We start from the raw sequence: 13,015 nt of genomic DNA, 5'->3' as shown, positions 1-13,015 counted from the left end.
ATATACGCATATCATCAGTAAAATTAAATTTGTAGCAACTTTTCAATTACCAGCAACTCTTAAAAATTGTAAAAATAAAGCTCTTAAAAATAGTAGAATTTGAGAGATTTAAAAGCAGTGTCAGAAATCTAGGTGAACCTGTTTAATATACAGAAGATTGAACTAAAGGGTACTTGTAGAATACATTATTTTAAGACTCTAGAATGTCCATTTTAGTTTTGTCTTGAAGCCTGGTACTTTCTTGAAAATGTAAGAGGTTACTTCACTTTTAAGCCTCACCTATAAAAGCCACCTAGAGACATTTTTTTTTTTCTGATGAGAATTTATTGGGTGTTTCCTTCTCCATTTTTTTTTTTTTTCATTCTGCCTGTCCAGAAGTTTGCTCTTTGCTTTTCTTCCAGTCTTTTAGTTATTGATGAAGTTCTTGGCACAGATTTCCAAGCTCTGAAATACAAAATACAGAATTCCAGTAACTAAAACAGGCTTGTGGAGTCTTTTCACTGACTTCTGTGGGCTTTGGATCAAGCCCTTGGGCCTTATCTACTCTACCCAAATAACGAATAAACAATATCAACACAGAGCTACAGTGCTGGGCTCATTTGTTAGGTACTTGCCAGAGCTGGAACAAATTCAGATACTGCCAGAGGAACCCATTTGCTGAAGAGAAGCTATGCCAAATTATTTGCCACTATCAGGTTTTATCTATTGATGAGCATTCCTGAAAAAAATACCTTCCTGTGACATGAAGAGGAACACCCACGGGGTATGTTAGTCAAAAGGCCTATCAAAACATGATAGAACATATATTCCACCACACAAATTATTCATGTGGTTTATAAACATATTAAGAATATATTTCTCAGCTGGTATACCTCTTTAGGGATCTCTGTTTAATTTCACAGCCTGTTCTCATCCTCATTGGACTGAAAGTGAATTGGATAGTGTCATGGCTTTCAAAAACATGTTATCTTGATGTTTGCAGGAAAACATTGATAAAGTTTGAAGGGAAATATATCCTTTGCTCAGCTTCCCCCGTGTTGATGGTAACAGGGAGGACTGCATGGAGTAAGGATATGACAGCAGAGACTTTCCAATTTGCACAGGAATTTAAAGGGATAAAAAACCAGACATGCACTTGGAACATATTCATCTCTGTTACACATGGAGTTAAATACACTCCTGATGCAAACACATGCTCCCACTCCTGCATAAATATTTGCTCCCGAGCAAAGTCTGCAGCACCTGCAGAAAGCCTTTTCTAGGGCACAGGCCAGCAGTCAAGTGTCAGAGCATGAAGGACCAGCAGGGAATGAGTTACATTTTCTTGCAGGGAGTGTGACAAGGATACACACAGTCGCCTTCACTACTGCTGCAGAACTTCTCACTGAAAACTTCCAAAAATTTCCAAACACACGGAAATGACCAGAGTCATGTACTTGAAAGAGGAATGGGGCAAAAGCAGACAGCTGAAATTTGAAGACTGCTTTTAAGACAGTTCTTGACTTAGAAGAGATAAAATAAATTTAAAAAAATCAGAAAGAGGTAACATATGATCTTTTTCACTCTATGATTTCTCTTATTTTTGCTCCTTTTTCTCTATTTTATTCTTTTCTATACTCAGTCCCACTTCTCTTTCCATCTCACATCCTTTTATTGCCTTCCCTTCTTGTTCTCTTGCTTAAAAGTATTTGCAGCTGCTGAAATCAGTAAAAAAGGAAGACTGACATGAAACAGGAGAATCCCCAAGAGCTAAAATATATGACAGATTGTGACATGCCACCAGTAATCTATTTATTCAAGACTGAAAAGATGACAGTAAATGAGTAGGTTTTTGTAAGTTTACACAGCATAAGTTTTAATTCCTCACAGAAGAAGCCCAAGAGCTTAAATTGATCTACATAGATTCAAAATCTGTAATCAAAGCCAAGCTGTCTTCTCCCATAAAAAGTCAACTAACTAGCCCTGACAGAGGTAGGATATCAGGCCCATCAAGGTGCAACAGGTGAGAAGAGCTGAAAGCAATGACAACAAAATCACTTGATAAGATCATCTTTTGGGTTTTATTCTGTTGTTGACTATGATAATACATGGACTAGAGCACGCTGCAGAAGTGTCTCTGTGGAGAGCAGCAGTAGAACAGCTTGAGAGCCACTGCTCAGTGCCAAAGGGAAGTCTTCACTCAGGTCTGATCTTGTTTCAGTGGGCAAAAAGGCCCTTCAGCAACTGACATTCCAGGGCTCAAGGAAACACTTCGGAGCGTCTTTAAAAACCAAGATTTCCCACACATTATAATTACAGAATGGTCTTCAGGACCACACCTGAGCACAGGTCCTGCTACCGTCAGCAGGGGCTGTGTGTTCAGATTTGAGAGAAGAATTTAAAGCAGATTCATTCATACATCCAAACAAAAACAGATAGATCAGATGGACAAGATTAGCTCTACCAATCTTCCTGAAGCCAGAATTAGCAACTCAGGAGCCTTCTAATTTGCCAGAAGTTCACACTGTGGCTCCACACTAATCCAGCTGACGCTGCACCTCCATCTATCATATCATCTGTTCTAGGATTTCAATTTATTCTACGTTTAAAAATTCTTCCTTCATATGGAATAAGTGTGTGTTATATATACCACAGTAAGTTACCTAAAGTTCATTTTGTCTTTTGGGGAAAAAAAAAAAAAAAAAAAAAAAAAAAAAAAAAAAAAAAAAAAAAAAAAAAAAAAAAACCACACAACACCAAAAAACACACCAATAAATTACAATGAACTTAAATTACATCTCAGATTGATGAGTTGAAGTACAGAGAATCACTAGTACAGGATACTGCTTCATACAAAAAGAGAGTGGAAATAAAACACTGCTACTGGTATGCAAGTGCATTATACCCAAAGAAGCTATAATTGCTCTCAAGGACTCAAATACTGTCTTTCTCACACCACGGAATTTATAACTTCACCTGTTTCCTGCACAAATCCAAAACATAGCCTCACATCAGCTACTATGAAGAAAATTAACTCTACCTGAGCCAAAACCACCACACAGGGAAGCCAACAAAGAGTTTCATTACATATAGGCTGTTGCAAGAATTCAATCATTTAAATCTGCTGGGGTGAAACAACTATTTTCTACCAGGGAAAACAATTTCTTCTTAAGCTGTTAAACTGGTAACATGGTAGGCAATTTGTTTGGCACAGGGTTTTGCAAATGTGTTTTCTTTCTTGCAAGATGTATCAATACACTGCTAAAGTTTTTCAACTTTTTTCCCCCTGCAGAATCCAATACTTATCCAGCTCACAGCTTGAAATAAGAATGCAATGAATGCTGCTTTCTCTATACTTTTTCCACCTGAAACAGATTTCAAAGTCTAAAGCTACTGAGCAGGGATGTGGAGGGAGCCCATGTTTTTCATTTCTTACTGTTGCAAAGTGTAGCCTTAAAGTTGAAGCGGAACAGTTTATCCTGCCTAGGGATTTCTCCCCCATGCTCCTGCAAGTCACTGACCTCACAGGCAGATGACACACTGAATCACAGCAGTGTCACTCACAGTATCTGAAGGCACCTGGAACGGCCAAAGCACGGTAAAATCCCAGCTCCCCAACTGGAGCAGCTTTTTGTGTTGCTGACTTGTCCTTGTCCATGGCAGGACACAGAGCAGTCACTAGTTACAGCCTTGGGCTGCCTGTTCTGTGAGGGTGTCCTTTCTGTGAGAGGTCTGGTTTTGTCTTCCAAGATTAATAGCTCTGACATTTCACCCCGCTTCTTTCAGCAATGTGGGGAGCCATTACAGACAGGCACTCTGTCCTGGCCAGAGCCCCTCACACCCTTTGAATGCATGGTCCACACGAAAGAGAAGATGCTAGCAATGCTTGAGGGTCATCTGTTCAAGTCTATCCATCCAAATTTTCTGAAACACTAAATATTTACGACTTACCATCTGTAGATCTCAACCTGGTTTAGATCTGGTAGGAATTTTTAGCATATTTAGAGTATAGTTGACTTCTGCTTTCACCTGTTCTCTTAGGTTTGCTTTATTTTTTCTCCACTGCAAGCAACGTATGTGAACATTTCTTTTTTTTTCCTATTAGCAATGTTCTATGAATGTCTTAATTTTTTTACAGTGTATGAATTCTGGAAATAAGCCATCTCTGCATATTTTCATATACTTGGATCTCTACCTCTGCTTGAAGAACCTAGGTTGTATCAAAAAATTCAAAAAAGTGTATTGTACAAATTTAACTTATAATTTGATGTTTTTTAGCTCAGTTACATAAGCATTGAAATTCACAGTAAAATGGGTGATTTGAATGCATATACATGGGCATCTTTGAATGCCATGTACATAGGCAATTTGGTAAAGGTAAGGTAGTCAATGTGACTGCTCATACATTATGTGACTTAGGTCACTGCTTAAACTCCTAATATTTGCTTAGGATTACACCTCTGTCACAGGGCCCACTGGCTAAACAACAGCCTCGTCAGAAAGCTGTGTGCAGGGAGTGATATTTTCCTGAGAAATTTTTGGTTTGATCTCATCCTCTCCATCTTTGGTCAAATCCTTCTACTCATGCACCTGCTCAAGATTGGGTTTTATTCAGAAAAGAAACATCTGCTAGGTGTAGATCTCTTCCTTCTTGCATACTGCCTGCCACCCCGTTTTGCATATAGCAATCACCTGAACTTGTTCTCTTGTGCTGACTGCAAATTTGGATTCCTGTTCTTCATCATGAAAATATTTGATATATTTTGCCCATCTTTGCAGGACAGCCTTGTATTCATGTCATCTTCTGGCATTTTTAATTACTAAGCACCAAATATGCTTTCTTGTCTCTTTCAATGTCTGAAGCTTTTAGGATATGATGACTTTTTTTAACTTTTTCTAGTTGCATGTTTCTCTGTTTCATCAGTTCATAACCTCACCTATTCCCTTCGACATTTTTTCAGCTTTTTCTGCATTGCTTATGCAATATTGATACTCCTTTTTCTATTTTTGTTTCCTCTTTATGTATACTGATCCATGATATATTCAATAATTCAAAGATGCTTACTAAAAAAATCTTTTCATCCCTAATACAAATACAAACACAAACACACACCCAGCTGAGGGATGTGAGAGCTGCATACATAGAGCCCTTGCAGGAGCTTCTTTTTGCTAACATTGCAGCTCTGGCCTCCCATCACTACCATGATTTCTCTTTCTGGTCATCTTTATAAATGCAGCCACCTTCTCCTTTGGCAGTTTTCTCCTCTCTAAATATTTCTTGCAACTAATCACCAGAGCTGAGAAACAGCCATCCCTGCACAGTCCTCTGTGGCCTCAAATTTCTTCAGCTACTAAAGAAAAGGTAAAGCTCCCCTTTAATCAGTGCCCACAAAAGGGACATGAAATCAAATATCTAAACACACGGGCTGAGTGAGGCCTTTCCCTGAGGCTGCACAAGTGGAAGCAGGAAGGATCCAACCTTGTCTCTGCAAATACAGAAGGATAAACTCGGCTGTAGTTGTTGGCATTGTTAGGAGACTCTTCTCACTGGCACTTGTGGAACTAATTGTAAAGCCCTGTTCTAGTGCGTGGGAGGCTGGAGATAATTTTAGTGATGGTGAGAAGTGCCAGACTTATCAGACATGAAAGATGTTGCTCTAGATTTCACTGGTGTAGTGCTTTATGTCTACTCTAACTCAGTGGAACAAAACATTACTAGTTTGACTGGAGGGGGGTTGATTTAATAATTGTTAGCACACTTGTTTTGCAGCACTAATGACTAGGCAGAATCTTCTCTTCACAGAACCTGTACTGTATAGGCAAAAGGATTAAGAGCATCATTTTGCTGGTGTCTGCCTATTCTGCTGTCGAGTCAGCACTTCCAAGCACACAAAATTATTAAATATATCTTTGGTACCACAACTAAAGAAATTAATAACCTTTTTTATACATCAAACCAGGGATGCCATTAACTTCTTATTGGAGGGCACAAACTGAGCTCTCAGTAGTCTTCTGTTGTACTTTCTTGGAGACAAATACACTTTTTTAATATTTACAAACTCTGGAAAGGCTTGGGGGAAAGTGCATATTGTGTCACCTTATCAACCAGAGACAGGATAGTTATTTGAAACATAATTAATTCCTTGGCTTGCCCCACAGTATTTGATAACTGTAGTGAAAACTTTAAACAAATAGATGAAATGCAGTATATTTTTCTATCACTGGGGATTTTACTGAAGGGCAGAAGGAGAATATATTGGTTTTTGCACTGGAGCTTCCACTGGTCAAAGAATACCATCCAGCTATTGGCTCTGTTTGGAAAAGTCAAAGCTTTTCTGATGTGAAATGATGTAAAATGTAAGACATATCAGAGCTACCAGTTTCATCAGCCACAGCAGAGAGTCTTGGTGGTAATTTTCAGTCCCTATGACAAAGCCTTCAGTCCAGCACCCCTCACTTATAAGACAGCACATTTCCTACTGATCCTTAGTATCTACAATGGAGTGGAACGGATCCATTGAGAGTCTGATTGCCTTCACACTGCAGGAAAATCTGGCTCATTGTGAGGCTCAGGCTGGTATTCAGATTTGAATATCTGCTCTGAGGATTACACTGCCTACCCAGGAGTAACTCACACATCCAGGCAGTCCTGCCCTCCCTGGGGGCAGATGTTCCTCTGGACCCAGAGCTTTGTTCAATGAGCTGCCTAATCCAGTTTATGCTTCCAGCCTCCACCAGTGCAGATATTCTCAGCAGTCATTTTATAGAAGCATTTCACCTGATGATGAAAGACACCTGGTAAGGCACCACTGTCTTCAAGAAAATACAGCCAAACATCTCCCTGCCCAAAACCCCAATCTATTATCTCAAGCATCTGCTTTTTCTCCTGCATCCCAGCAACAGTGATCTCTAAGGCTGATAGGACTGGTTTTCTTCTTCCTCTTGACATCTCTCTCTGGCCAAAATCTTCTCTTGCCAAAAGCAACTTGGACACAGGCTTTAGGCTGTCTGCTTTACTTGCCTGCTTTCACCTCTCCCTAGAAATGCAATGATTTCCCATCTGACCATGTTAATGTCTGTAATCAAGTGGGCTGAATAGGAAGAGAAGCTGTACCTCTGCTTTATGAGGCACAGCTTCCACTCCATGTATCACTACCCAAAGCAGAGACCCATGCAAAAGGACTAGTTTCTTTAGTATTATTTTGCAATGTTGGATGAAGAGGGATTGGAAGTTCATGAAGCTGAGAGAGCAAGCAGTAGAAGCATATAAGAGTGTATGGACCCAAGAAAAACCTCACAAATAGGCTTGAGTAACCCTGAAACAGGATCTAGATCTTAAAAACTGTTGCTGCTTAAGATCTACCCTATAGTAGTGGAAAACAAGGCTTTGATTATAAATAAACAGGACTGAGCCACAGACACACCTGATTTCATCACCAGTTTCTCATCAGACTGTAAAATAACCCACAGCACTGAACTTGGCTGTTCATGTCAACCAGAAGAGTCCAGCATGTTTAAAAGATAGATAACTGCAAACAGTAAAGATCTTTAGTAGCAACCTGAATTCAGACAGTTTTAGTAACTACTTCGCTCAGTCTGTTTTTGGATCCAAGCAGACCTGGCAAAAGAGGAAAAAAAAACTCATCTCTGGAAGCCAAGGGCAAAGAAACAATGTGGGGAACAAAATGAAAGTTACCTCGTGAAAGGCAAGTTTTGGCTTGCTTCTAACTGCAGTAATAAGAAGGCAAAGTGATTCACTCTGGCAAAGTTTTCCAGCTTGAGGAGTTTGAAATAATACGACCGCCCACAACTGCTGCCTGTGAGTGAGCTCAGGGAGGGGGCCAAGGCAGCCCCAGAGTATTGGGGTGATATGGGAAAGATAGAAACAGAAATCCATCTTCAGCAGGGTAGAGATAAATGTTGGCCTGCTGAGGAGGAGAGAAGAGAGGCAGTAGCAATGGTGTTGCATTCTTGTAAAAATAAAACTGAGTTCTGTGAAAGAAAAACCCTTCTGCTCTATCACAGAGGTTGGGAGATGAATGTTCATGTGTACCACGTAGCACTGCACCTTGGAGGAATTGCCAGGTCACCATATGAAGTCACCATTTTGTCAGCTGCTGAGGGAAGGTATATATATATATATATATATATATATATACACACACATATATATTAGAGGTGGATAGGAAGGGTAGCACGACCTACCTGTGGCAGGCTAGTCACAGAGTGAAAAAGAAACCAAAATAAAGCTGATATTGATTTTCTGCCTGAGAGTGGTTAATATTTATCTAGATGTTCAAACTGGGTCAGGCTGCAGCTTATAAAAACTTGGCCAATCACAGAAAGATTTTCCAACAAACCTGTTAACATTTTTCAAGTACAGACATGCTGATACAACTTAAAAGAAAGGTACAGAATTGCAAGTCTTATTACTGTCACTTAAATAAAACCTCCAAGAAAATTACTTACGTGCGTATACTTTTAACTTTGTCAAAATGTATGCAATAGGTAATAAATTTTATTTTTTAACCTATATTTAGGTGGGCACAGCAAAGTTGGTTTTTTTTTAATTATTACTTCCAAATCACTTATCACCAAAATCATACTTTGGCCCCAGGCATTTTCCTCATTTCTTTCTATTCTGTAATTCAATGACCACAAAATTACATGAGGTTAACTACAGAAAGATTAATTTTAGGTTGTAACCATTTCATCTTGTTTGGGTGTTTCTCTCTGTGGGCCATCTGTGCTTGATAGCTTGATACACACAGTCCATCTGACTTTCTTAAGCGAACTAACATTTGGCGGTTTCAATCCCTTTCAGTGTGTAAACTCCAAACAACTATCAATGGGTCTTCTGATGCTTCCATAAAAATTTAGAGCCTACTGACAGTAAGTGGGGAGTTTTTTACCTGCTATTTCTTAGTGGTAGCACCTCAGAGGTCCATGGATCCCAAACCTAAAGCTACCTTGCACAGAGTTACTCCACCTGTTCTGCAAAGGAGTCTGACTTTAACCTTGTATTAATGAACAACACTAAAGTTGTGGGCAATGTATGAGCTGCATTGGATGTGAGATGCATCAGCCATTTGAAACATGAGTTCAAAAATGGTCTATAGGCTCTTGTATAATAGAGGTATAAAGAAATGCCAAGGTCTTGGTTATACCCAAAACTCATGTTTCTAGTTCCTTCCTTCCTGTTCATCTATAGGAAGAACTGCCCATATTTGGGACTAAGAGTTCATTGAGAACCATATTACAGCCTGGGTGTGTGAAACTTCACTGCAGCATGGTAGGATAAGCTCATGCAAGAGAGTCCTTCTCCTCCTGCAGCTTGCTGAACCCTCCAGCCCTGAACAAGAGTTTTCCCCAAGGGTTGCTTGAGCCTCAGGAAGAGAGAACCCAGAATAAGCTGAACCCATGGATAATTGAATGAGCACAGCCTAATTAAAAAAAAAAAAAAAAAAAAAAAAAAAAAAAAAAAAAAAAAAAAAAAAAAAAAAAATAATTAAAAACTCACACTTTGAAAAGTTCTGGTCACTGGCATGGGCATGGAAGTTTTTCTGTTTTTCTCCTCTGATGATGTTGCTTTCTGATTTGTTTTTATAAGTTTAGGCAGCTCTCTGCTGGTACAGCTGCTGCCAGAGTCGTGCCAGAGGAGTCATAATTTCTTAATAGCCTCCACCAATGAGTTGTCATGTTAACAAAACAGAAGAGAAAACGTAGTTGCACAGCAGGCAGATGTAACCTCAGGCTAAGGAGGCAGCCTCGTAGCACCTTCTCTAACGTGGCCCCAGAGGAAACCTGGAACTGGTGCACCCAGGAGCAAGTGGGATGTGACCCTCCCTCCTAAAACCACCAAGTTTCTGTCCACCTACTTAGACATGTAAAGCCAGGCTCCAGCTGTGCACCAAGGCAGGCAACAAACCCAGGAGATTTCACGTGTCCCATTCACTTCTGAAGAGGGTCTGACAGTAACACATTGACAAGCCAGGCCATCAGCTATTCAAGATGATCAAGAGCAGTGACATTTCCACATTTTCAGAGCTCTCAACAAACATAGCTAATTAAGTCTTGCATCATCTCTGCAGCTAAACACAAGTAAGTATTCATCTCCCCTTTTGACAGAGGAGGAAGCTGAAATCTGGGGGGTATTTAGGGCCATGGAGTGAGTCACTGGCAGAGCCAGAGATATTTTAAGAGCTGTAAGCTCCATGATCACTGCCTTTTCATCTAAGTTATTAGACTCAAAAATGCCTCCTTCTCCACATGAATTATAAGGAAAACAGTCTCCCATTATCAGCAAGAACTGGATGGTCTCCTCCTCACTGTGATGCTAATCTTGGATGTATTGTGACTTATTTGCAGTACACAGAATATTTCTCATTACATGTACTATTCAGGTAGGAAAAACAAGAGGTGATAGGAAGGTCCTGGGTCTCCTAGGCATGGCTGGAATACAAGACAGGGAGCATTCATAAAGTGCCCTGCTTTCTTGCCAGCCCCTTCTCTGGCTGCCTCCTGCCCTGCAGACAGTAGTGTCTGTGGCTCAAGATGAGCAGCTGCACTGGGTGCTTTTCAAAGTCTATAGAAATAATTCCTGCCACGTAAGTGTTAGAAAAAGACACAACAGGTGGATGAAAGAGAAAACTATAGAAGTTATCAGTGAAATCAGCCTCTCTCAAGCCTTTTCTTCAACGTTAAAAAAAAACAAGCCCATTTCCAAATATAACATGGACACACAATTTCATTCAAATTTACTAAACGTATGTCTTAATTAGGATTCAGAGTAATCTAATGTACATATAATTATTTACGGACAAAGCAGTAGGTGTGTGCATGGGCGTCTGAAGGCAATGACTTCTCAAAGCAAGTGTTGCCTAAACTAGCCTGCCCCAACTTGCAACCACGCTTTTTCCAAAGCACAGCAGTGGGCCAGCTTGCTGGGCGTAGCACAACGGGAGAGTGCAAGTCAGAGATTGGAAAGGTGACAGGAGGATCACTTTTCAATCACTCTAATCTTGAGGTTATTTTCTGGATCTCCTTTTTCCTTTGGCTGTGGGAATGTCTCAGCGCTATAAACCCAAAAGGTGCTCAGGAGCAGCATCCTGGGAAGGCATCTCCCTGAGCAGTTCTGAGTATCTCTGCTCTGTCTCTCTGACTCAGGCAGGAGCAACAGGTAACAAAGAATCAACAGTACTCAGGACCAAAATTCTTATAGGACATTCTTCCCAAAGAAGAGCACTTCCAGGAGGAAATAAATCAACTTTGTGGAGAAACAGAACAGCTATATTGTATTAGATTACATGGTTTAACATAAGTTGAGAGATTTTGCTTCAGACAAACTTTGCCCTCTTTTATTTCCTGGGGAAATAAAAAAGTACACAGGAAATTCTGAAAAAGACCTGGTCAGCACACTTGCTAGCAAGCCATAACGTAAGTTGACATTTTTACTTTAATAAAGTACTATAAACTTTCAGAACTACTAAATATTACAGATAAATGCACACGCTGACAATTATATTTCTGTATTTAGAACACTTATCTAAGCCAGGCATCTTTCTCATCAGCTGAATTTCATCAATGGCTGTGATCTGGTTATGTTACTAGTTCTAAGCTTGCCAATTCAAAAGTAACTCTGGGTGCAATTCTATTCCCAGCAGCACCATCTCTGTATCTGTATTGCAATTAGAATCCTCGTATACCAGGTTAAAACCAGGAGTGCAAGCAAAGCGTGACCCAGGCTACAAGAACACATAAAACATAATTCTATGAATAGAACCTAGATTCAAATACAATAAACAGTAAAATTGTATTTTCTTGGTCAAAACACACCTTTGACTATCAAGTTATATTAATGAATATAACTTCATCCTCACATATAACTCACATCCTTTCCATTAACATTTAAATAGCAATTTTATGCTGGATCCTCATCCTCCAAATCCACATGTTTTGCTCACTCCTCCTTTGTTAACTCATAAGCACTTTGGAAATACACCACTGCCACAAGCCTGACTAAACCAACACATATGCATAAGGACAAAAAACCTGCCATACTGTGTCAAGAACCATAATCCATCTAGCTCACTACTGTAACTCAGAACTAGGAGCAGATGTTTTTGGGAAGACTATAAGAGACAGAGTATTTCTAGTGTGAATCTCCACATGGCATTTCTTCACAGCTTCCAGCACCACATTAAATATTTATATGACTGATGTAATATTGCATATTTCCATGTTTCCAGATCCCCCAGTGCTACAGGATAAAAAGAAACTTCTAGTGTAGACTTAAAACCTCCAGGCTAATCAGAATTGGCCCATCTGCTGTCATTGTCATCACCAAACTCTGCAGTGTCACACTCATTTTCTTTAGTCCATTAAAGTGATTTGATTAAGAGACTGGATAAGTGTCCATAAAACACTGGGAAAACCATAGTAAAGAGGGCATAATCACAGTTACTGCATTATTTATACATATAAACCTCCCAGCTAACACTGCACAGAGACATCTCTTTCCAAGTATCAGCCCAGTGACCTTCTGCTCAAGGGCCCCAGAGGTGAAATCCTTGGCTGGTTTTTTATTCAGCCCTTTGTCAAAGTTTGTGTTTCTGTCTCAGGGCACTGAAGTTTTGCCTTATGGTGGGCAATTAGGTGGTGGGCATAAGGCTGTCTTGCATTCAAGAAAACACTGTCGACCCCACAGAGGAAAAACAAAGGATTTGGGCCAGTGTATAACCAGACATTTGTTTGCAATGGCACATTGTTAGGAACGTGCTGGCTTACTGCAGCACATCCCAAATCCCAGTAATTAAAAGAGCTGCAGTGAAGGGGAATTGCAAATCACATTTTCCAAGCCCCCTGGTTTTCTTTGTGGGAGCAACGCTTCCAGCTCCACCCAGCAGCAAAGTGCAAGCACATGACACAGTGACAACCTCACTGCCACCAGATGCTGGGACAAAAGCTTGATGCTACCAGAACAGCTCAGCTCCTTCGGTGTGAGGTGGACATCCCATGCCTCCCTATTCCATAAAAA

The 13,015-nt window shown here is 40.1% G+C and overlaps 1 protein-coding gene across 1 annotated transcript in view; it reads right to left on the bottom strand.

Annotated features, from left to right (window-relative positions):
• Positions 1 to 192: 192 nt before the first annotated feature.
• The window catches only part of CUL2 (cullin 2), a 78,366-nt gene continuing 65,543 nt past the window's right edge, over positions 193 to 13,015 (bottom strand). The window contains exon 22 of the mRNA XM_083859063.1: positions 193 to 444. The gene's annotated coding sequence lies outside the window, so the exon portion shown is untranslated. The remainder of the gene's footprint in view (positions 445 to 13,015) is intronic.

The sequence above is a fragment of the Zosterops lateralis genome (genome assembly GCF_965231275.1).
Source record: "Zosterops lateralis genome assembly, chromosome: 1".
NCBI classification, from domain to species: domain Eukaryota; kingdom Metazoa; phylum Chordata; class Aves; order Passeriformes; family Zosteropidae; genus Zosterops; species Zosterops lateralis.
Note: the sequence above shows the minus strand (reverse complement) of the source record. Positions and strands in the feature narration are given on the sequence as shown.